Source organism: Rhyacophila brunnea, unplaced genomic scaffold (genome assembly GCF_057557595.1).
Source record: "Rhyacophila brunnea isolate RB1 unplaced genomic scaffold, BYU_Rbru_1.0 scaffold_8, whole genome shotgun sequence".
Lineage (NCBI taxonomy): Eukaryota > Metazoa > Arthropoda > Insecta > Trichoptera > Rhyacophilidae > Rhyacophila > Rhyacophila brunnea.
Window position 1 is genome coordinate 42,547,485 of NW_028233350.1, and position 23,520 is coordinate 42,571,004.

The 23,520-nt window shown below is 35.8% G+C and overlaps 1 protein-coding gene across 1 annotated transcript in view; it reads left to right on the top strand.

Annotated features, from left to right (window-relative positions):
- The first annotated feature begins 2,343 nt into the window (after nt 1–2,343).
- Nucleotides 2,344–23,520, top strand: part of LOC147064259 (uncharacterized) — a 53,584-nt gene continuing 32,407 nt past the window's right edge. Inside the window, exon 1 of the mRNA XM_085958918.1 lies at nt 2,344–2,451. The gene's annotated coding sequence lies outside the window, so the exon portion shown is untranslated. The remainder of the gene's footprint in view (nt 2,452–23,520) is intronic.

Below are 23,520 nucleotides of genomic sequence, written 5' to 3' on the forward strand. Positions count from 1 at the left end.
TTCTCTGTTAAAACTGGATACACATGTTGCATTTGCAACCTTAATGATGTTTAAGTACACTCCTTATATTTATTTTGCAAGAATCCATCTGAATCTAATAATTCCAACAATTGCTCTTCTTCCGCATGCGATAAACCTTCTAGCATGGATGTTGTATTAATGCTTGTTGCACCAGGCGCACCCGTAGCCCGGTGCAGCGCGTACCCCACCAAACTCTTCCCGTACCCCAGGGTGTACGCGTACTACACTCTGGGAAACACTGCTCTAGACCAAGCGGGTGGCACAGCCAATATTATTTGAGTAATGTTTTAGCATACCAGGTGCACATTTCCAGCATGGTCGCTGTTAGTCACTTCCAATCCGCCAGTCGCTGATGACACGCTCAACGGTTACCGCCACTATGCCTCCAATTTAATAAAAACTAGGATAAACTGTACAAATATATCGCCATGTATTGTGAAAATATGCAAAAATAAGTATATGAAGAATAAAAAGAGCCTATGGGACTAATTTACATTCTCCTCCTTGCCCCCCCCCCCCCCAATATTAAATCCTGGGTGCGCCACTGGTGACGATTATGCATTATGTATTTGTAGTTCAATGAAAACAAATAAGTATGACTGACAAATTTTAGTGCCTACTTCTACTATTATACTTATCTATATATTTCACCACTGCAGTGAACTATGATACGTCCAACTGCACACGTACAATTTTACGGACACGGATATGAGAAGCCATTGGCTTATGCATTCAATGAAGTATGAGAACCATTAAAATCATCTTCTTAATCTTGATGAAAGTTTGTCAATCGTTCCCGCATTGACCAATATCTGAAATGCGATCCAAAATGGCGTAATGCCATTATAGAGTGTAGAATTTTGTCGCTTCGACGGCATAATTGCGTAATATTTTATTCGGACTCTCATAAAAAGTAGACAAGACGATGAAAAAATCAAATAACATCGCAGAGAAACAATTTAGGAAGTAGGCCATTACGTTATATTACGCTTTATGCCAGTCATCTTCAACCTTTTCAAATAATGTAGCCCCACACAGCAGATTAATAAATAGTAATGGAACCTATTGCAGTGGACCAATATTTTGAAGCGGGGTATTTTATGGCGGCAAAGCATGCAGACGGCACTCAATAATGCACGTTACATTTACGTAACAAACTTTAATGCATATCGACTGTAGAAACGAAAAAGGACGTAACCCTTTTTTTTTCAAAATAGGTTTCATTGGATAATAACGTTGTACACGCCTAAATACACGTTGTGTCCAAATGATATTAACTGCAAATGACAATGTATTATATTTCATCTATTTTTATTGTTTTTTAAAGAAGGAAGTGAAGTGGGAAAAACGACCTAACCATCATTTTTGTTGGTTTTTCATTAAGGATATAAAAACGAAAATACTAATTATCATGCACTTTACGGTTATGCCTATTTTGTATTTTAACTTTGACCGAAAATCATAAACCAAAAGGTTTTTGTGCCTCCTGTAAAATCTGATTTGTGTGGATTACGATATTTTTCCTTTCTAAAGTCGATATCATTATCACACAGACGTAACTATTTAAAATACCGTATTATTCTAACACGTGTTTACGATTAACCCATATTTTTCATATTATCATAGTATTAATTATTCCATACTTTCCTACCCTATTTAGCTACCGTACTGGACCGAAAGCAGCCTTGTGTATAGAATAGATCCGCCGAGGTATATCCGAATTGTGTACTTATGTTTAATATAAGAATGTTACTCTTTCAAGTCTTGTGAATTGTTCGTTGAATACAATTTATATTTTTGTGAATGCATTTCGGCTCGCAAGTCATACAATAGCATCGCTGCACCAGCGCAATCTCCATAAGCGTCATTCATAATGGCCCAATAAAACGTATTACAAATGGGAAAGGAAGCGTCCACACTGGTCTAAAGACAGATACAATTAGATAATTTAGAAGTCGGTCGCAAGAGGAGCCGTCGCCATTACTAGCCGAAAACCGTGGGAACATCCTCTGTCCATGTTATAATTTCCTATTTCTTGCAGCGATCGCCGGCGCGCGAAATAATTGGGCCATTGTTTCAGATACAAAATCAGTGAGACAATTTACTGAATAACAATGCATGGGATTGTCCATCGCAACACAAATTAATGGTGGATGTTGCGCAGCGCAGCGTTTAACAAATAACTCGGACGTTCTGTCACGGAAAAGCGCATCTAATTATCACAGAAACAAAACACGAGGATATTACAAGAATAACCTCAGTTAAACACCAAAATATTATATGTACTTCCGGTATGGTGAACTGTGATACGGCGAAATGTAATACAGTACACTCTCAGTGATCCGCCGCTCAATTATCCGACAACTACTACTATAATCCGCCGTTATTTTTACTAGTTGAAAGCACAAAATCAAGCTCTATAATTCGCCGGTATTCGATTGTCAAATTCAGTAGTCCGCCACATACAAGTATACAACGCAGATGAGACGGTGTTATTTTGGAAACTTTTCCTTCGTAAAACGTAGGTACGTTCATCGCGAAGAAAGTAATGTACCAGGGAGGAAAGCGCCCAAGGACCACATCACAATAATTATGCCGTACTCCAATGAAACCGGGTCACACAAGATGAAGCTTTTGGTCATAGAGAAAGCCAGGAATCCTAAGCCATTCTAGAATATCTGCCTCACTGAACAACTGGTTGTGTCAAGTCAGGGCTCGAAATGGTCTGGAACGCACCGGAGCGCCGTTCCGGTTCATAAAATCTCTAAAATTATCGCTCCGTCTCATGGAAATATTAATTTGACCGCCTGAGCTAGATATGTCATATAATAAAAAATCTAACAGACTTATTTTTATAAAATACATATACAATTAGATAACAACGTTAATATTTTCATAAAATTATCGAGCGCTCCGGTTCGTAAAATTTTCCATTCCGAGCGCTGTGTCAAGTGATTTACTGTTTAATATTTAGAAAATAAACTTAGTTTATAAATACAATGTATATTTTTACTTGATGTTGATTATAAATAAAACCGTAATTTACTAGTACAAATTTCTCAAAAAACTATTTTTACGAAATACCTGTTTCAATTTTGACCATATTTTTAATGTCACTATAATCCGCCGCTTTCACTAATTGGACACTTGTCTGGTTTTTGGGGTGGCGGATTACTGAGAGATTACTGTACTTACATTGAAGTTAATGACCCCACCCGTGGCCCCCACAAGGGGGGGGGGCTGACATAACTTTGGCCTGGGGGCCCGGGCTTATGGGGGGCCAGGCAAGTGAGATAAACACACATCACAAAATTTCACTAACAGTAAAAAAAATGTCGCCTGTGGCGCTATTTCACTTCAAGCATACTAACATTTAAAAATATGTGGTTGCACGATGCAATTTTTCATTATTGTTTGTCGATATTCGACAACTCCATAATTCAAGTAGGTGTATTAAAAAATACAAAAAATCGCTATAAAATACCCTAAAGAACTATTTTGACTACCTTGAAGACTATTTCGAATACACAACTGTAGATTGTCACACTGCCTTTAACCTTAGCGATAGGTAGGGGGGCCCTCTTCAAGATGTGGGGGTCATAACCCTACCAAACCACAAACTGCTTCGCACTACACCTTATGAGCTTGTGAATTTTCCTAAACATTTTATACACATTAAAAATCTTTAGATAAAATAATTTACAAATGTGATTAAATGTCACAGAAATTATTTTTTTTAAATTATCATATTATTAATTATTTTGGACAAACCTGCAGTCATAGACAATAATATTATGCGCAAAGGTTTTCCGATCTGCCCCGTTAGACTCTACCGTATTGCATACACTGCGGTAGACGGGCTGAGGTCACGTGACCTATTTAACTAATTCCTAACAAAATAAAATATTTTACCTGTGATACGAATTTCAAAATTCTGACGACAAATGGTTTTGTTTATTTTTTAACTTTATAATGTCTTTAGTATATTTTTCTTGGAATGTAAGCTTTAAAGTTTAAATAATCGCCTAGTATAGAGCCTTCGCGAGTGCAGTATGACACGTAAAATTGTATAAATGCAACAAAATTGTGGCGTCCAAGCCGGACGGTCTGATGAGCTGGTTGAACCAACCTGAGCAGCTCTTCCCTTTCCGTAGGTACACCCCTTTAGGACAATCACCGGAATACAAGGGGAAGACAGAAGAAAATAGTTAGTTAAATACTTCATCAATACAATCATATTATCGTAGATATATATTTAAAATTCTGGTAGGTGATGAGTGTGATGACTGATGACTGATTGCAAATATCAAGTCTTGCCTTTCAAATATTATCTGATAACAATAACAGTGTTATTATCAAATATTTAATAGCAATCAACATTAACTTAATGTTCTTACATACCTATTGAATCTAAGAACATTTTAATATGTCTGCAAAGTTCCCCGAACAACACGTCATTAGTTCCTGGTAAAAAGCTCACAGTGAAATGTAATACGTGCAATTTACATGTAATAATATATTTATCCATATTTGATAATTAAAGCTTATAATGGCCTCACCCATAAGGCAGTCTACTTCACATTATTTCTGTGTTCACTGCAATTTACCAACATTGCAAATTGCAACATTACAAGTTCTGTAGCAGCTTATGAAATAATGAGCTTTTCATTTCCTCTTTTTTCTCGGAATTCGGTCTCAGTTGGTGGATTCGTGCTATCCGCTTGGTCAACAAATCAATAATATTGCAATCCCTAATTCATCCGCTCACATATTATTTATTATTCGCGAGGCTCTGAGAATTATTAGCAAATACACCTCCACTGAACGCTCCATAGATTATTGATTTCGTATCAAAATGGCATTTTGCAACACCGCTCTCTATTTTCTTTCCAACAGATTTGAAATCCGCAAACTTGTTTATTTTCACCACCATGATTGCGAATCCATAAAAATTTGTTTCTGCCATTACAAGAGCATCTTTAAAACGCGCATATTTTCATAAGTATCACAAGTAATACATTATTAAAGAAAATATATTTTTTTCTAGAAGACAAGTGTCCACATACCTACTATGCAAATCGCTGATGATGAAAGAGAACTCAGAGAGCCGGTACACAGTGTCAGTGACGTCCCGTGGGGGTAGGCAGATTGAGCGACGCTTGGGGGCGGCAGTTACTCGAAGGGCGGCAAATCGAGGAGAAATAGCTACATAATCTTAGTAATAACGAAATTATCTTTCCATTAAAAATTCAGCTTAATGATTGGAAACATAATGTATTAATTAACATAAAAGGTTTAACAGGGCTGTAATTTTTTGTTGGGTTCGCGATGTCTAGTTTACTTCCGTTACCCTTCGGCGTCCTTAGTGACCAGAAACGACACGAGCAGATTTGTGAATAATTACAGTCTATAATTTGTTGGTAATGTATCCGACACATTTCTAAGGTATTGGAGTCATGGAAGGATGATAAAAAATACTGTAAAAAGAATGAACCGGCATTTTGGCGCTGCCTAGGGGCGGCATTCTGTCTAGGGACGTCACTGTACAGTGTAGTTGAAGAAAGTCGCAAATACGACCTCCTTATCAATATAACTAAGACTAGGGTTAAGAACTATCGATCGGATTAACCTTTTACCAATAGCAAGTATACCCGAAAACTTAGTGGCGACGAGTGGAGGTAGGTTATTAAGATATGACATAAATAGTGCACACTAAACTTTATCAGTCATACGTATTCGTATTCATTGATTTTTTTACCATGTCCGATCCTAATAGGATCATATGGGACACCACAGAGTAGAGAACAGATTTCGTTTTTTTTTTTACGAGAAATGGATGTCAGCCACTTGCTCAACCTATTAGGTCCATACCCTGACTCACACACAAATTGAAAAACAATATGTGTACTTGCCAGACCCAGGATTCGAGCCTAGGACCCACGGCGTGACAGTCCGGCCACCGTGGGTGTTAAATTAAATGTCATTGAATTAAGACTATAAATTGCAGAAAGTGTTGGTTTGTTTTTAAAATTTAAAAATTAGATAGAGTAAATCAAGTCATAATAGATATTTGTCAAAAAACATTCGTATATCAAAAAAATATTTTTTGTCTATTATATTTAAAAAAAACTAACCAACACCCTCACTGTAATATGTATTCTTAATTCAACGAAAACAAATAAATTTCGCCGAAAAAGTGTGCACTATCTTTGTCACATCGCCCAAAGCATTCCTAAACTATTAATTATGCTCTGGGTTAGGCAGGTTTTATTGGCATTTTTAAAAACAAACCAAGAAACTAACCATCTGTAATAATATGTATTGAAAACAAATAATTATGACTGACAATGTCTACTGTGCACTATTTATGTCGGATCTTAACAGCCTACCTCAACCCCTCGCCACTGCCAAAACCTATAAACAGTGGATTAGTTTGTAAATTTGGGATCGACCATTAGTGGAAAAGGACACATCATTATAACAAACAAAAAAAATATATAACGGTGAAAAAATGAAAATAACAACTAGGTACTCGGTGAAATTCGCGCCCGGAATCGTTAATCCAGCACAGTGGGCGTTAAATAAAATTGTACGTGCGATATAAAAAAAAATTAATGAACTACTTACTAAGTATTGGTTTGTTTATTAAACTGCATAATAATGCCGAGTATAAAAATAAACTTCCTGAAATAAATAAAAAAAATACTGACTCCGATTCAATCATTTAAACCTGTCTTATCCGAGTGTGTCTATAATTGAAAGTGATCAATGGTCACTGCTTATAAATAGCTATCACATCATTGTAATTTATAACTTACCTGATTAGAAATATAAACCATTTATCAATTTGACAGCTGGTAAGAAAAAAGTGCGGCATTTAAATTAGTCGATTGATTGTTTTAAAAAGTGAAACAATTTTAGCGGAAGCATTCAAATTGTAATTATTATGATAGCTGTTTTTGCAATAGTGCAGTTTTTTTTTTTTTTTTTTTAAATAAGTGGATACTTTAAAAAAAGTCTATGGTACTTTTGGCCAAATAATAATTTTTATAAAAAAAAATGACGTTGATTTTCTGATTCACTGCATTTTCAGGAGAGCACTTCACAATATTTTAATCGAAAATATGGTAAATATAAAACATGCATGCCGATCGCCGTATTGGCCAATAGGAATTGAGCCGCGAAAATGTAATAAACGTCTACATTCTTCTTCTTCTTTCATTCTGTCACGACCCAGCATTGGGGTATAGGACACGCACAAGTTCGCGCCACTTCCTATGGTATATTGCTAACTCGCACGCCTCCCGCCATGCCAGACCTGCAGCGCGTACATCGCTTTTGTAGCACTGCTGCAGGGTGAGAGAATGCCAGTCACGGCGATGGAACCCTCGAGGCTATGCTACAAGGTTACGAAGTGTCACACTCTCTGGCGGCATCCTGAACACACAGTTACATTCAGTCTACATTCAGTTATGATTTTATTGAGTTCTGGAAAGAAGCATTAACCACACCTATTATTTCCTTAACCAGCTTACGTGAACGAGGAAGCCCGCATGACCTCGTCGTATCAATTGATTCGTATTGTATCACTGACGGTCTGCCGCAGGAGTATGAGTAAGAGAAGACGTGAATCCCCGTGCTTTAAACTTAGGCCTAGTTTCTCTTTGGGACAATAATTTGACTATGGGCGCAATGAGTGCCCATAAGATGACCAAACTTTATGATTTTCATAACTAATGAGAAATTAGGAATATCTTTGCGATAATGCAAGACAAGTGTTATTTAATTTGTAACGCTTCACTATACTCAATCAAATATAATACGTTTATTTAAGATGAAAAATGACAATGGTTAAGTGTGGTAGATCACTGTCAGTCTTGATACTGGATAAGTAGATCACAGCCTACTTTCTTGAAGTTAAACATGCTTATTCTATAGAATCAACAGTATTAATCATATGTTTGCTTGACAGTTTACATATTTAATTGAAGACATATCAGCTTTTGATATGTGAAACAGTATATTAGATATTATATTAATAATAAATTTTGTCATAAACACACACAGTTATTACTTAAATTATATTAAAGTCAATGATATTTTATGTATGATCTACATTTTCTTATCTACATACACATACTTAATTATTTACTTACTAGGTATATTTGTGGCATATTGGAAAATAATGGTTTCTACTAGGTCATCCCTAAAACCACTGGCAACACCAAATGTACTCGGAAAATAGTGATGGCTAAATTATTAATAATTAAATAAATAGTGTATATAATAGGAACATAAAGCGAAGGGTAACAATAAAACAACATTAAAATTAACAACTTTAGGTACTATAGATGAAAAGTAGAAGTGCAAACCTTATATCCAAAAGAAAAATTCTTGAACGGTATAAATTAAATTGTCTGATGTAAAACCCGATCTGAATGACTGATTAGATGAAATTCCCTCGATTTACATAATTCAAAGGTACTCTCCTTTCAGAGGATATGACATCTAAAGGAATTACAAATAATAATTTACTCTGAATGATTGCTTGCAAATTCCAGAAACCACCGTCAAATGAAAATTTATAAAATCGTTTTCTTAAGTAATTGTTTAAAAGATTCATTTGTTATTAGTGTTATTACAATTCACAAGGAAAACCCTATCAGCATTACATAATTGAGTAGTTAAATAGCCTTCCCTCGCACCGGTGCATTTTCCGAGGCTCAATGCCTACCCGCTCTCCCATAAAGGAACGGTCACACGTCGTAAAGGCGCACCCACAGGTGCTCACCTGTCCAAAACCGTTTTGCATCACATACGGTAATTTCTCCTAATATAATTATTACTTTACACATACAAATCACAGCAATGTTTTATGAGACCCGTCATTGCGTGAGATGTCGATCTGAGTTATGGTGCAGTTGTGTCACACACGAATTTGTCAGAAACGAAACCCCTATATAAATCATAAATCATTACTGCCCGTAATGTTGCAAATCTCTCCCGCGCACACAGTTCCGACGAAATGCTGCGTGACCTCTTGTCAAACGGATACCTAAACATCATTGTATATTTGTGAAAGAAACAGAAATTTTGTGTTGGTGTAGGTGTAGAGAATAAAAAGGCAGAAATATTAGGTACAGAAAGTGTCAATTAGAAATATACGAATGCACGGTGTTCCAATTCTTGGAAAGACATTTTGTAACAAGTTACATGCTCAACCTATTAGGTCCATGTTCTAGGTCTGAACACACATTGAACAAAACAACATCTGATTAACCCGAGACCCACAATTTTATAAACTGGGAGTTAGCGCCACATGCTTTGTGTTTCTTAGACAGAGCACAGGACAAACCAAGCAATCATTCAGATGGAAGACGAAGCAGAGAAAGAGCGTCGGCGCGTTGGAGCGAGCAACTGAAGTAGCTTACTGTGGGCAGCCTTCATTGTGACCTGAATGAAGCAGAAGATCGTGAGGGGTGGTCACGGCCAAGAAGAGGCGTTGACCGCTCTCCATCACAGCCGTTTACCGTTAATACTCGGTTTATTTGGCCGCCAAATGCTGGTTCTGGCCAAAATATAGTATCACATTTCACCTCCTTGAAATAAACTCACAACTCATAGATAGCTATCGCTTGACCATTGGCAGGTAACCCGCAGTCAAAAGGGTAATTACAGCAGATATTGTTAAAAAAATATTGACTCTTCTAAAATGTTTGTACTCAGTGACGAGGGGTGGATGTAGGCTGTTTAGATTCAACATAAATAGTTCACACTAAACTTTGTCATACTAATTTGTTTTCATTAAACTTAGAAGAAAAAAAATAATACAATTTGCAGATGGTGGGTTAGATTTTAAAATTAATTAAGCCCTGCCTTACCAAACCATCGCATCTATTCTATGCACAAGACTGCTATCGGCCGCTATAGGCGACTATCCATGGTAGTTTTTCATATGTTTGTATTGAAGTGTCATAATTTTTACAATACGTTAGATGTAATTGTTACAATAATTGATATGTTTTGACAGCACCTCTCTTGGCTGTGCTAATTTTTAGAGCTACCTATAGACAGTTTTGACTGTTTGTTTAGAGACGGCTAACTTATTGTAACAATTAAAACCTCAATAGAAAAATAGGATAAACTACCCTCGATAGCAGTATTGTGTATCAAATAGATGCGCATAATCGATAAAAAATATTCTTATATCTATAAAATATTGGTAGACTACATCTACTATGGTTAGGATTAAGCAGGGTTTAATTTAATTTTAAAAACTAACAAACAATATTTTATTGTAGTCTAATACATTTGACTGACAAAGTATAGTGTGCACTTTTTATGTCAGATCTTAACAGCCTACGTCCACCGTGAGTGGAACAGCATAATATAAAGATTTTTTTTTATTTGTAAGAATAATTATTACATGTTGACGCATTACAAAAAATACAATACTTACATATTATTATTATAATGGTTAAACCATCTCTTGTCATTGTTTTTGTAAGCACTCCGAAAAGAGACGCCGCGTAAAGTAGCTCAGTGTCAGCGGTAGATGTAAATGGGCCCAAATATTTATTATGATTTTCGTTATATAATCAAAGTTGTCTAATATTTTATTATAACGCGGTTGCGCACGGTTTCCGCTTGCATAATAGCGTCGATAAAGTCCATCGATTATGAATAAATTAATATATAACCGGTTTGTAAATACTCGAGTGGTTAAACTAACAGAAGTGTGCTACATTTTGCAGTTAATGTTTGTCAACCTTTTTACAGATGACTGTGTCGTCCGAAACACATTTTGAAACCGCCGATGTGAAACCGTTTCCTGGATTTAGATTTTATACCATTTTATTAGCGTGTCTAGCAGCATCAATGGGTAATAATTGATTTGCTAATAATTTCTTACTTTATCTATTAGAATAAATAGACGATGAATTTGATAAATTTACATTTTTTGTTACTTTTATAACATTTCATAATATGTAAAGTAAAATTCTTGATAATTGACGATTTACTTGATTAAGCGGAGGAAGCCAACAGTAAACTAAATGAAACTGTGTGCCTATAACTTCTGGAACTCGTAGACCGGGGGGTCCAGGGTTCGATTCCCAATATATGTATATAATTTTTTCAATGCCTGGGTGTTTGTGTTGGGAATGGGACAACTGGGTGCCAGCACAATGCCAGAGTTTCGTTACGATTTTATATAGAAAGTAGATGAGGAATTATAATCAGTTTCTATCTACTACTGAGTAGTTTTAATTCATTTTGCTTTTAACATAAGGTTTTTTATTGCGGATTGAGAATTATTATTTCATTGGATTGCGTGGCACCCAGTTGTCCCGGTGCCGAATTGTCCTAGACCCATTTGTGATTGTTTTACTTATATTACTAAAAATATACTATTATTTCACTACACCACTGTCATTTGGCCTGTTGTAGTAGTGTTAATAATAATGACGATATACAAGAGCAGACCAAGAAGCTTCTCATCACACTTAGAGTGAAGAGGCGACGTTGGACCTGGCTCGGTCACGCGCGAATGCCTCAAGAGAATTTCAAACTTTCTTGCCTGTTCTTTGAGCCAACTGGATTCCAGCGTCCTGGAGGAGGCATGCTCTGGGGAGATGCGAGATGACTGACGAGCGAAAGTTAATCTTGGAGGAGACGTGTGTTGTCTATAATATGCAACATCTAAGGAAAGGACATGGTTTTAATAATAATAAGTAAACTACATATTTGTGTTTTATTTTAATTACGGTATTGTATTTCCACCAAGAATTGACAGCTGATGGCACATCCATTTGTTTTAAAAAATATAAAAATTAATCTATCAAACTTATGTAAGCACATATTTCAAAATTGGAATTTAGCTTGACAAAAACTATTAAAATTAGTACTTACATTACACTTGTCGATCAACTTACATAGATATAAACATCTCAAAAGGGTTACATGCATAGACTATAGATACAGTTACACGTAAATTGCACATTCCTATTACATTTCACCAAATTACAGTTCAGCTTGAGGTCAGTGAGCTGTTTTACCGTAAATAAATGGTTGTATAGCATTGAGATCAAAAAATGACGCGTTGTTAGTAGAGCATTGTAGACAGTAATGTTCAAATTTTATTAGATTCAATAAGAAAGTAACTTTGATATTAATTTGTATCAAACATCTTCTTCTTCCACCCTGTCACGTCCCAACGTTGGGGCGTAGAGCAAGCACAAGTTCGTGCCGCTTCTCTCGGTCCATCGCCAACTCTTGCGCCTCCCGCCATGTCAGACCTGCAGCACGTAGGTCGTTCTTGTAGCACCGCTGCAGGGTGAGGGAGGGCCGGCCACAGCGACGGTACCCTTGATGCTGCGCCACAAGGGTACGAAGTGTCGCACTTTTTGGCGCAGCGATTGACAGTCTGTGTTTTTTGAAATTCTATTTTAATAAGTAATTTTTTGAATTATTTTTGTTTTCCTACTTCTATTTGTTGGTCTTCTTATATAAATAAAAAAAACATATTTTTTTTAATTTGCCTGTTTTTACACTGATTTTAGTATTTTTATAGGTTTTTTTTAAATTTCCCGATATCTCGAGAATTCTTCTCAGGAAATCCCAAATCTCGAGATTGAGATTTTCTCGGGAAATACCCAACTCTAGCTATGTGCATAAATTTCACAAAATACGTTTTTTGCACCAAAAATTTTATAATAATTAATTCTATACCAAGGAAAAAATATACTTAATGATTATGATAAAAGGTATTTTGGAATTGCTTTAAAAAATATTTCGATGTTGTAGGCGACAGGCATTGTAATTCGCATTGTTTTTAGCATATCCTGTAAAGTTTTGAAAAAAGGCGCAACGACGATAAGTATAATTTCCGGACAAAAGTTCTTTCGGTTCGGTCCTGCAGTAGAGCACTGATAGTCCAGCGTTGTGGTTACGGGAAGCGATTCTTCGACTCGGCCTGGTGCGCCTTGACGGACCGTGATTCCGGAAGTCAGCGGAAGTCTAATAAAGATACCGACCGACTTCTAAGTGTAGTATGACCCCATACACAAGTATTTCCCTACTTAAGTAGACTCAAGTAGAGTGTATTATACAAATACGTATTTAACATAATGCCCATATTACATTATTAAGTGTTACACATTTTTAGACACAGAAAAGAAATGAGTTCCCAGTTTTTAGACAACGCTCGGTGTGGTCAGTAGAGGGTACGTGCTTCAATAAGTAAACTAGTAAACATATACAATTTCGTGTCCGGAAACTTGTACGTATGCAGTTCGCCGTATCACACTTCACTGTGAAATGTTGTATCGGAAATATATGGCCGTATATTAAAGACCGTCCAAGCTCTTTGGGTCGTATAGTATTGACATAAAATTCATGTCTAAATAAAAAACGGTTCTTGTCAATTTACACTATTCTAGTCATTAATTAATTTCTTTTATTTTGTTAACTGTCAATTCATGGTGGAACTGCATTGTATTGTTGTTTTTATTTAATAAAACGCATTTTTTTGTAGTAGATACTTATTCCACTTTTAATCCGGTCCTAATATATTAATTAAAAGTGGAATAATTACTACAGAGTTTTATTAAATAAAAACAACAATAAGTCATTAATTAATTTAACTTTGGATTATTTGTTAGGCTAGGAGGTTTTCATTCTTGAATTCATGAATTTTGCCAAAATCAGCTATGAAAATTGAATTAATGTTCATATTAAATCTAATAAAATTGAAGAAAATATAGTATACGGCAGCGGCGAAGGGTGGAGGTAGGCTGTTAAGATCAGCCATAAATAGTGCACACGAAACTTTGTCTGTCATACGTATTTGTTTTCATTGAAATATACGACTACAATTTACATATGATGTTGGTAGTTTTTTTAAATTCAATTAATCCCTGCAAAAATCAAGCCATAATAGATAATAGGCAGTCAAAAATATTCGTCTATCTATAAAATATCTAAAAATATGAAATTAAATCATACATAACTTTTAATATTTTGTAGATAGAATAATATTTTGTATCTACCTATTACAGTTTGGTTTAGGTAGGGTGAATTTAAAAAAATTAACCAACAATATATATATTGTGTAATATTATGTATTCTTAATCCAACGAAAACAAATAAGTATGAACGAAAAGGCGTGCACAATTTTGCCGCATCGCCCAAAATATTCCAAAACTATTATGGTTTGGTTTAGGCAGTACTTAATTGATTTTGAAAAACTAACCAATAGCATCTGTAAATAATTATAGTCTTAGTTCAATAAAAACAAATACGTATGACTAACAAAGTTTAATATGCACTTTTGTATAATTTCTCCTCACGTCACCAAATTCCAATTTCAAATAATTTCGAATAATTCCAACATTTCGTATAAATTAAATTAAGTTAAATAATATGTAAGAAGCCCAAATAAAACTGCACAAATTTACTTTTAGTATATCTACAAGTATAATATAAAGGTCATATTAGGTTGGCAAATAATAGTAGGTAGATACACAACAAATATTGAAAAGAACGGTTTAATAAACTCTAACAATAAAAGGTATTAGATAATTTGATAACGGTTTTCGATAATAATTACAAACCTTTAATAAGTACGCTCGTAGAGATTAGATTCGCTTGGGTGCAACTTGCATCTAAATGCAATGAATGAACGCTATGGTGCATTTGCTTTTCCACTTCCTACTTCGATGTAGTAATTATAGCAAAATAGCTTTATGTACCTACTCCAACATCTTCGCAGAAAGATACACAATGGAAGATTTAAATATATAAGATATAGCCATCTGATAAATATGTATTATTATTGTTATACTGTTTACTTAAATATTATTTATTTAAGTACTGTTATTTTTTGGTGGAAAAACGTAATAATCAGTAGGTAATGAACACACACAACATTTTAAGAATGTTTATTTCTAATAGAATAAATAGAAAATATATAAAACCTCAGAAACATACCAATTAGAAAATTCTTAGAAAATGAAGTTTTAATACCTCATATAAAACGTAGTTTAAAGGCTAGAACATTCACCAGGAAAGTAAAAGATGTGAGTCTGAGTGAGATGTGATCCCACTCAGTCCATTTTTTTGTATTCTATGATTTTTCTAATATGTAGAGTGTAGACTAGGGATTCCAATCCCGGGATCCCGAGCTATTTTCGATACCTATGAATCCCGGGATTGACAAACATAATCCCGAAAGTTTCGGGATTGATTTTTTTTATCAATTTTTATAAAAAATAAAATAAAAACGAAAATCTAACAGAAAAAATACTTTTAATAACAAATAACTACATTAGAAATAAACTGAGTTTGAATGAAGTTTGATTTATACCCATGTGTAAGTTGCCCATTCATTTTATTTTTTCACATAAATTAATGAACATGAGAAAGATTGGAAAAAACAATGCTTCGCACTTTTAACAAAGTAATTCCACCATGATCTCATAATTTTTACGGCAGTTTCATATTTGGCTGACTAATTATATTTATGAAGCGAAAGGCCATAAGTACACCATGATTATTTGCTTTACTATTTGCGGAGGAGGAGGCTTAAAGAGCTTTAATTGCCCGTGGCCACGAAAATTCGGAGGGAGTGGCTTCTACATTTACCCCACAAGCTATCACGAATATCGCACTTTTCCTGGTACATTCTTCAGACCGCCTGTCGTTAAACTAGTGACCTACAAGTATTTCGTGTTTTTACGAGCTGTCACATCCACAGGTGGCTATCGAATGCGCATGGCTTAAAAGTCATATTTATTAGGATCTTTTGTGTACATTTGTGACATCCACGCTGTCTTGTCTATTAAACAAACATTCAATGCTCTAGATAGTTGCACAAATTTATGAGTGCTACGGGTCTTCAAGTGGCCAGATGCCATGCATTTTATATCATAGAATGCCGAGAGGAGTGGGAATAAGTAATAACCCATTGAGAAGGATGTTTGACAATCAAATCATCCAGGTCACGATCCTCAATCATGACATTCTGACGAAGAAGAAGAACAACAACTAGTGTGCTATTTACCTAAATCATTTGTATTTTTTCCGTTTCTACCGAGAAAAGTTAAAAGCCGGTCAACTGTACACGCTACAAGCCGGCGTGTGGGCCTACTGCCTCTGCGCAGTAGAGCGTAGTAGCGACCTCCCGGTAAAAAACAAACTACGTTCAGTCAAAATAGTCGCTAGCTTGTTGGCTTCTCAGCGAATGGAAAGTTTTGTGTGTCATCATCACAATCGCAGTAGCTGAATCGCCCGCTTTTAAATTCGCCAACAAACAGCTTGTAAAGTAGCTCAATGTCATTGACGCATTAGACCCACGACGAAGAGCCGTGATCTCTTCATCAATAGGTATACAAACTCTAGTACTACTAACAGCATATGACGAGGATTAAAAGCCGTTTGGTCTTGGTGCCTCATAAATCGATATACCTATAAGTGAATATGGAAATCTGTGGCACCGGCAAGATTTTGTTCACCCCGTCCCATCAGACCACCTTAATAAAAAGATGTATTTTGTTAATGTACCCCCTCCCCCCCAAACCATTTTTCTGTGTGCGCCTCTGATTATTATGAATACATCTTCGAAATGGACCCCTCCAAATCATTATTTTGTATGCGCGCTTGATTAAACTACATATATATTTCAGGCAGGAAAATCTGATAAAGTGCAAATTAATAATAATTAAAACATCACTTTGTATGCGTAATAATATTCTGTTTTATTCAATCTTAATGCATAACAATACTGTGCACATAATCTTCATTATATAATAATATTCATTACGCCTGTTTGTACAGAATCAGGTAATGTGCAGTGCATATTACGTAGGGTGACCTGCTTTTACCACTCGGTGCAATAAATCGGCTAGACTGTGTATGTAGTAGATACTTTATAAACAGAATAATATTTATTACTTTGGATATCATAAAATTCCATGAATTATGAAGGAAATGATGCAATGAATTTATTGTTTCTATTTATAAGGTTTTATATCGACTTTCTTTTTCCCTGTGATTTGGCATAATTAGGTGCGTTGTAAGTTTTAATTTAATAATAGTCACTTACTTGCGATTTACCGACGATTCTTGTGTTTGCAAAAGATCCAAAGGATCCAAAACACCTCCATTATAGGGTGCAGGATCTTGCAAATGAAAGACGCAAAATAATTATACATTACTGCTTTTTGTAATGACAGAAAAGTGAGCCTTATCAATAACACTCTAGTCGAAGAACCAACGGTTGCCCACATGGCAGAGCGACTAACGCGTCAGCTTATAATGTGGTGGATCCCAGGCTCGAATCCTGGGTCTGGCAAATACACTTTTTCAATGTGTATTTTGAGTTGGACTCGTTAGAGTATAGACCTGATAGGTTGAGCAAGTGCCTAACATCAATTTCCCGTTAAAAAAAATCAGTTAATTCAATTCAAATTTATTTACATATAATGAACATTTCTTTCTTTCTTTCTTTCGACCATGTCCGATCCTAATAAGATCCAGATATAGGGCCTCCACAGAGTTGAGGTTTGTATTAACAGATTTTATTTTTACGAGAAATGGATGTCAGCCACTTGCTCAACCTATTAGGTCCATACTATAACTCATACACAAATTGAAAAACAATTTGTGTACTTGCCAGACCCAGGATTCGAACCCGGGACCCTCGACACTAAAGACCGGCGCTTAAGCCACGCGGCCATCGTGGGTGTATATGTGAACATAACAAACTAGAAATGTCATAAAGTAAGTAACCAATTTTCAAATAAAAATAATACAATAATAAAATAATAAAAAATAATAGTACATGAAAGTACACAGAATGAACTAGGTTGATAGATCCCATCGTAAAAACTTATAAAACAACGTCCACCCAAATTCACCCTATAATATATCAATATCCGAAGCAATTTGATTAAACATAGTTATTGCCCTCCCAATTGGCAGGTTAATTCTGTACCTTGAAAGAACAAACAACGGATGCCCCCGATGCCTAAGATAATTATCAGATAAACACAAGCCAATACTACCAAGAACGGCAGAGTTTCCATTTACGCCGCGTATAAGTCGGAAAAAATATGTAGGTAAATAAAGATCCCCTAAGGCCTTACTTCAGCTGAGTCATGGTCTAAAAAGATCGTGACTAGGCGATGCGCGGATTGTGCAGATGACGCGAGCCGAACGATAGATATATAATTTGTCATAAAAATTCAACTTACGTCCTTTTAATGTTATGTTTATTATTATATTCGTAATAATAATAGTATATATTCATTGACATGTTTTCGTTTTCAAGTACATGCGGAACGTTTTTAGTCATCTTTACACGATTTAAGAATATATTCCTCCGACGTCATCACAAAACAAATTGACGTGCTCACACCAAAGTGCGGACATGGTCAAAAAACAATAATATATAATATATACCTACATAATAATATAACGAATCGGTACCTAGATTTGGGCACAATACCACTCACATGAAGTGAAAGGTATAAGTTTGAATCCCAATCGGTTCAATTTTTTTGTATTATAGGTGTGTTTCTGTAAGTTTTTAAAACATATGTAGGTATTTAATTAAAATTGCTGTTTTTGTTTTTATCACTGAATAAGTCGATTTTACGTTGGGCACTTAATAAAAGTCAGCGCAAGGAAGTGTACCTGATAACCTTTAGTGATTAGTCTTAACTCTATTTCGTACAGGTATGTATTTATTTGTATATTTCCTGAGTTAAATCATTTAGATAAGAGGGCATACGACACGACTTCCGTGCCGTGATAAAAGATTTATATCACTATTCCTACTAGGCAGTTACATCATTTTATTTGTACAGTTCAGTACAGTCTTGCGGATTGAGTGCAACAGTATTAATTACGTTTTTTAGTATTATAGTCCACAGAGCGAGCCGGTTAGTTCCCATGACATACCTCCCATCCATACTGGGAAATAAACAGTGATGTGCTAACACCTAGTTGTATTAATTTAAGCGAAAAAAGAAGATATTTTACTATCACACTATTGCAGGCTGCAGCGTTGATTTTGTTTGACGCAAACGACGCAATTGAGTCGTCAAAAGATTTTAAAGGGGGCCTCGTAACTGTTCAAACCGGTAATACAGATATTAAATTATTGTGAAAAGATGCGTATTTACCCAAAGAATATCAAAACCCCAGCAATTTTTCTATAATCTAAGCCCAGCAACTAATATCAAATATTGTGATTATGGGAAAGAGATACATTGATATTTTTACTAGGTACGTACCTTTCCTAATGGGATCGTCGGTAACTGTCACTTTCGACCAATAAATGCAATTCCAAATGTTGTGGGTATAATGTTCATGGCCAATGTTCGTGTATGTATTTAAATACATATTTTTTATATTAAACAGTAGAGTATTCATGAAAAACAAATGGAATAAGACCAAAATTTACACAAACAAATGAATGGTTAGAATTAATTTATGGTTTTATTATATTTTTTATTGTGAGGGGCCTCAAAATCAGTAGGCTTAAACAAATGCTAATAAAGAAAATTGCTGAAGGCATTATTGATTTTAATTAGTACTGCTAAGGCTTTATGCTGAAACTTGATGAGATACTGCTGAAGGCTTTATGGTTAATACTTAACTTTAAAATATTCTTACTTGATATGTATACAAATATAAAAGTATGATTTGAATATAAAATATGCTGAATGAAGCTAAGATTAATGTATGGGAAATTAATTAAATAGGTGCCTACAAAATGATGCTATTCAACTTTTCATACTTGTAGTTGTAAAAAGGTGACTAATTGTAGGTTCCACATCTCTATATGTGTATATAGGTACAGCTCTGGATATACAAGGCTGTCTTCCATGACGCTTAAAACTTATCTGAAAGAAACGATGTTACATGCTCACTCTGCTTTCCCGATACCGGAGGCGCATGGGATTGATGTAACAACCATCCACAGTGGTGCTTAAAAAAATTAGAGGGAAAAGAAAAGGATTGGACTGAGTCAGCTAGTCTCGGTGACATTAATCCACAAACTGAATATCAAGATTTGAATGCGAACTAGCCATTTAAACGAGGCTACAAATTTCTCAAATGCCTCCTATAAAATTGATAGTCTCGTAGACAACCCTGCTCATATTTCTTTGAGTCAGCTTGATAAGGATTCCCGCCTCTTCAGGATTCTCTCTAAGATTTCACTAATGGGCTGTATCCATAAAGGCATTTAGAATTTTTGAATTAAAGCCGTGAGCAAACTATCAAAAAGAGAGATACCTAATTCGATTCGATTGAAAGTTGGCTCGAAAAGAAATATTAAGATTATGCCATATTGAAATATTAGTATAATCTTCTATAAAACTGATTGTAGGTACGTGTCGCAATAAAAAAACATTAACTAATTACCTATTTAGTGCGCCGCTGTCTATAAAAAATATTACAAAAATCGTTTTTATTTATCCGCCCCGATTGCCGGTGTGCAAACGCTAATAAAATATCCGTACACCTGTCGCGATTGCATGCATTGAGAACCCCCCTGCGACGCCACTGCGTAAAGGAGTTCCCATGCCGTACTGTGGCCGCAATATTGTCGGGGAATTATGTAAGAGATCGCTGTTAAGCAGTGGCGTAACAACGCAACACCAATCGACGGGTTTCCGCTTGCAAAACGCTGAAGTTACCGGCAGTGGCACGCACACAGAAATTGATAAATTTCACGACATAAATATGACACATCAGAAAATTGTGATTGATCTCTTAAGGTCTGATTAAACCAGCAGACTCACAAACCCAACCAGATTCAACGATTGTTGAGAGCAACTTTAAATAGCAATAACACCATAAAGCATGGTTTCCCAAACTATGGGTCGCGACCCACCAGTGGGTCGCGAGCGAATATTGAGTGGGCCCTTGCCACTGTATACATGAATTTAAAAAATAGAAAGTGATAAATTTGATATTTCATTCAGCTATTTATAATTCTTAAAAATTGAAATAAACGTAAGTTACGGAAAATATTGTGATAAAATAATAATAATTTGAATTGCCAATGCACTACAGATGGCTTGATTCGTTGCGTTGGATTTGTAACCCATTTCAAGACGACTTACCAACTAGTATGTCAACAAAAGCAAGTGAAGAACTCATTGATTTATCAGAAGATACGTCACTGAAAAATAGTTTCAATCGTAAACAGTTAACGTAATTCTGGCTCTCAGTTGCTGATAATTATCCTTGCCTGCTTGATGAAGCTATGAAAATCTTCCTCCTCTTTACTACCTCATATCTATGTGAGGTCGGATTTTCGGTTATGGTTAACATTAAAACTAAATACCGAAATAAATTGGATATATCAAACTCACTGCGATTAAAAGTAAAAAGTAAAGTTGAAGTTGATGCTAAAACTGTAATGAAGAAAAATAAGAAACAAATACATCCTTCCCATTGAAATAACTTTGTAAAAAAACCTTGCAGGTGTAGGTATTTAAGTAATATTTTTTTTTATTTAAGTTGTGTTTCTTAATTCAACAGTCTTTCATTCATATTGGTAACACTTAAAAAAATATTTTTTTAATTTCAATTAGAACAAATAAGACAGCATTAAGTAGTTCCACGACTCGCCACTAGAGAATCTGAGCATTACCAATATTTATACCCTCTTTTCTCTTAGACAGCTAAGAGGTGGGTCCCAAGATTGGAAATTTTTGTTAGATGGGTCGGGGCCCAGTCAAATTTGGGAACCACTGCCATAAAGTATAAACCAATAGAGTAAAATTTACATTTTTTAGAAAAATTTAAAAAAAATCATCATAATCAGTCATTATTGAGATTGAGAGATTGGCAAAAATTTAAATTCTTGATAATATTCTCAATGACGAACATGTATTTAAACATTAATATTGCTTCCTATTAATGATTTAGTACATTAAGTATTGCTCCTGACTGAGTGCAACAAAGCCATAAATCAAAACTTCCATCAATGTTGCAACATTCATCCACGCTCAGTGACGCAACAGTGACGTCACGCAGCTAATCGATACTACAGTATTTGTATATATTAACATCTGTGATAAAAAAAAAAAATTGTTTGTATTTAGACCATGGCCTCAGGCCAGTAAGTTTAGCGGGCTGGCGCCCCCCTCCCCCCCCCCCCCCCGCCTATCACTAGAGTATGATGTTCTACAGTAGTGTTCCCCAATTCCCAAATGAAAAATGAATTCGTGATATTATGATATCCCGAGGAACCACTGGGTGGTAAAATTAATAGTATGTTGTGTGTTTTTAGCGATTTTTTGAATTTTAAAACAAATCTACTTGAATTATACGGTATATTAATCATCCTTGGGCCTAGGTTAATAGAGCGAATTTGTGGTGTGTGTATCTCACTTAATTAACCGGCCGACCTGCAACGCCGCCCCGCCCCCCCCCCCCTAAGCCCGGGCCTCAGGCTGGAGCCCTTTCAGGCCCTCCTTTAGGAGGGGGGGGCATGAACTAGCTAGAGTCTGGACCTTGTAGGATTGGTAAAAATATCTCTAAATATCATCTACATCTCTTCAGGAGGTGCCCGAAAAAAATTACACAAAATTCTATTCTATAGCCAATGTGGATTATTACGGACGAGCTTCCTGGCTTCTTATATAACGCATAAGTGGGGCTTGGAAGAGTCCCCACTTTACCAGTGTGGTGAGATTCAAACCACGGAGCACATTGTGGAGTCATGCAGCATGTATGCCTTCCCTGGAAGAGTTTCTTTTGTGGTTGTGATTTATAATATGACTAAGTTGGTAGTTCTGTGATTTTGTTTTTGTATAGTTAGTTTATTTTTTTTTATATTACGTGGTCCTTTGCACACCACTGCATCCAGATAAGCAATAGTATATTGCCGCCATCTCTGGCGACTCAATTTCGAAATGGAGGAAGTCGAGACTCGAACCGAGACAAGTCGCGCTGCGAAACCGCACACCACACCACCCCGCCCCCAAACGTTAAAGCCAAAGCACAACGCATGCGCACGGTCGTGTTAGCCTCCCAGCGAATGCCTGGCACACTTTGCCACTTTCGTTTCGGAAATGATAAACGCTGTAGTAACCAACCCAGTTGCGAAAAGGCTTTTGCGGAGCTTTGCCGATGAAGTAATGCACTGATATTCATTTCCTGCATACACGGCATCATCAATCATCATAAGCAACATAAAATACAATTAACTGTGGCATAACTTCAGGCGCACACACAAAGGGGGGTTTTTTGGGCAGTGTTGACCTGTGTGTCCCTGATCTTAGAAATAGAGAGCATCAGTTGATTATTCTCCCAAGGTGCAGTACCAACCTGCCAATGTCTGGTAATGCCAATTGGGGGGGGGGCGATAACTATGTTCAACCAAATTGCTTTAGGTGTTGATACATTTCACTTGCGTGAGGTGAGTGTAGGTGGACGCTATTTTATAAATTCTTAAAATAGGGTCTCCTTAGCAAACTC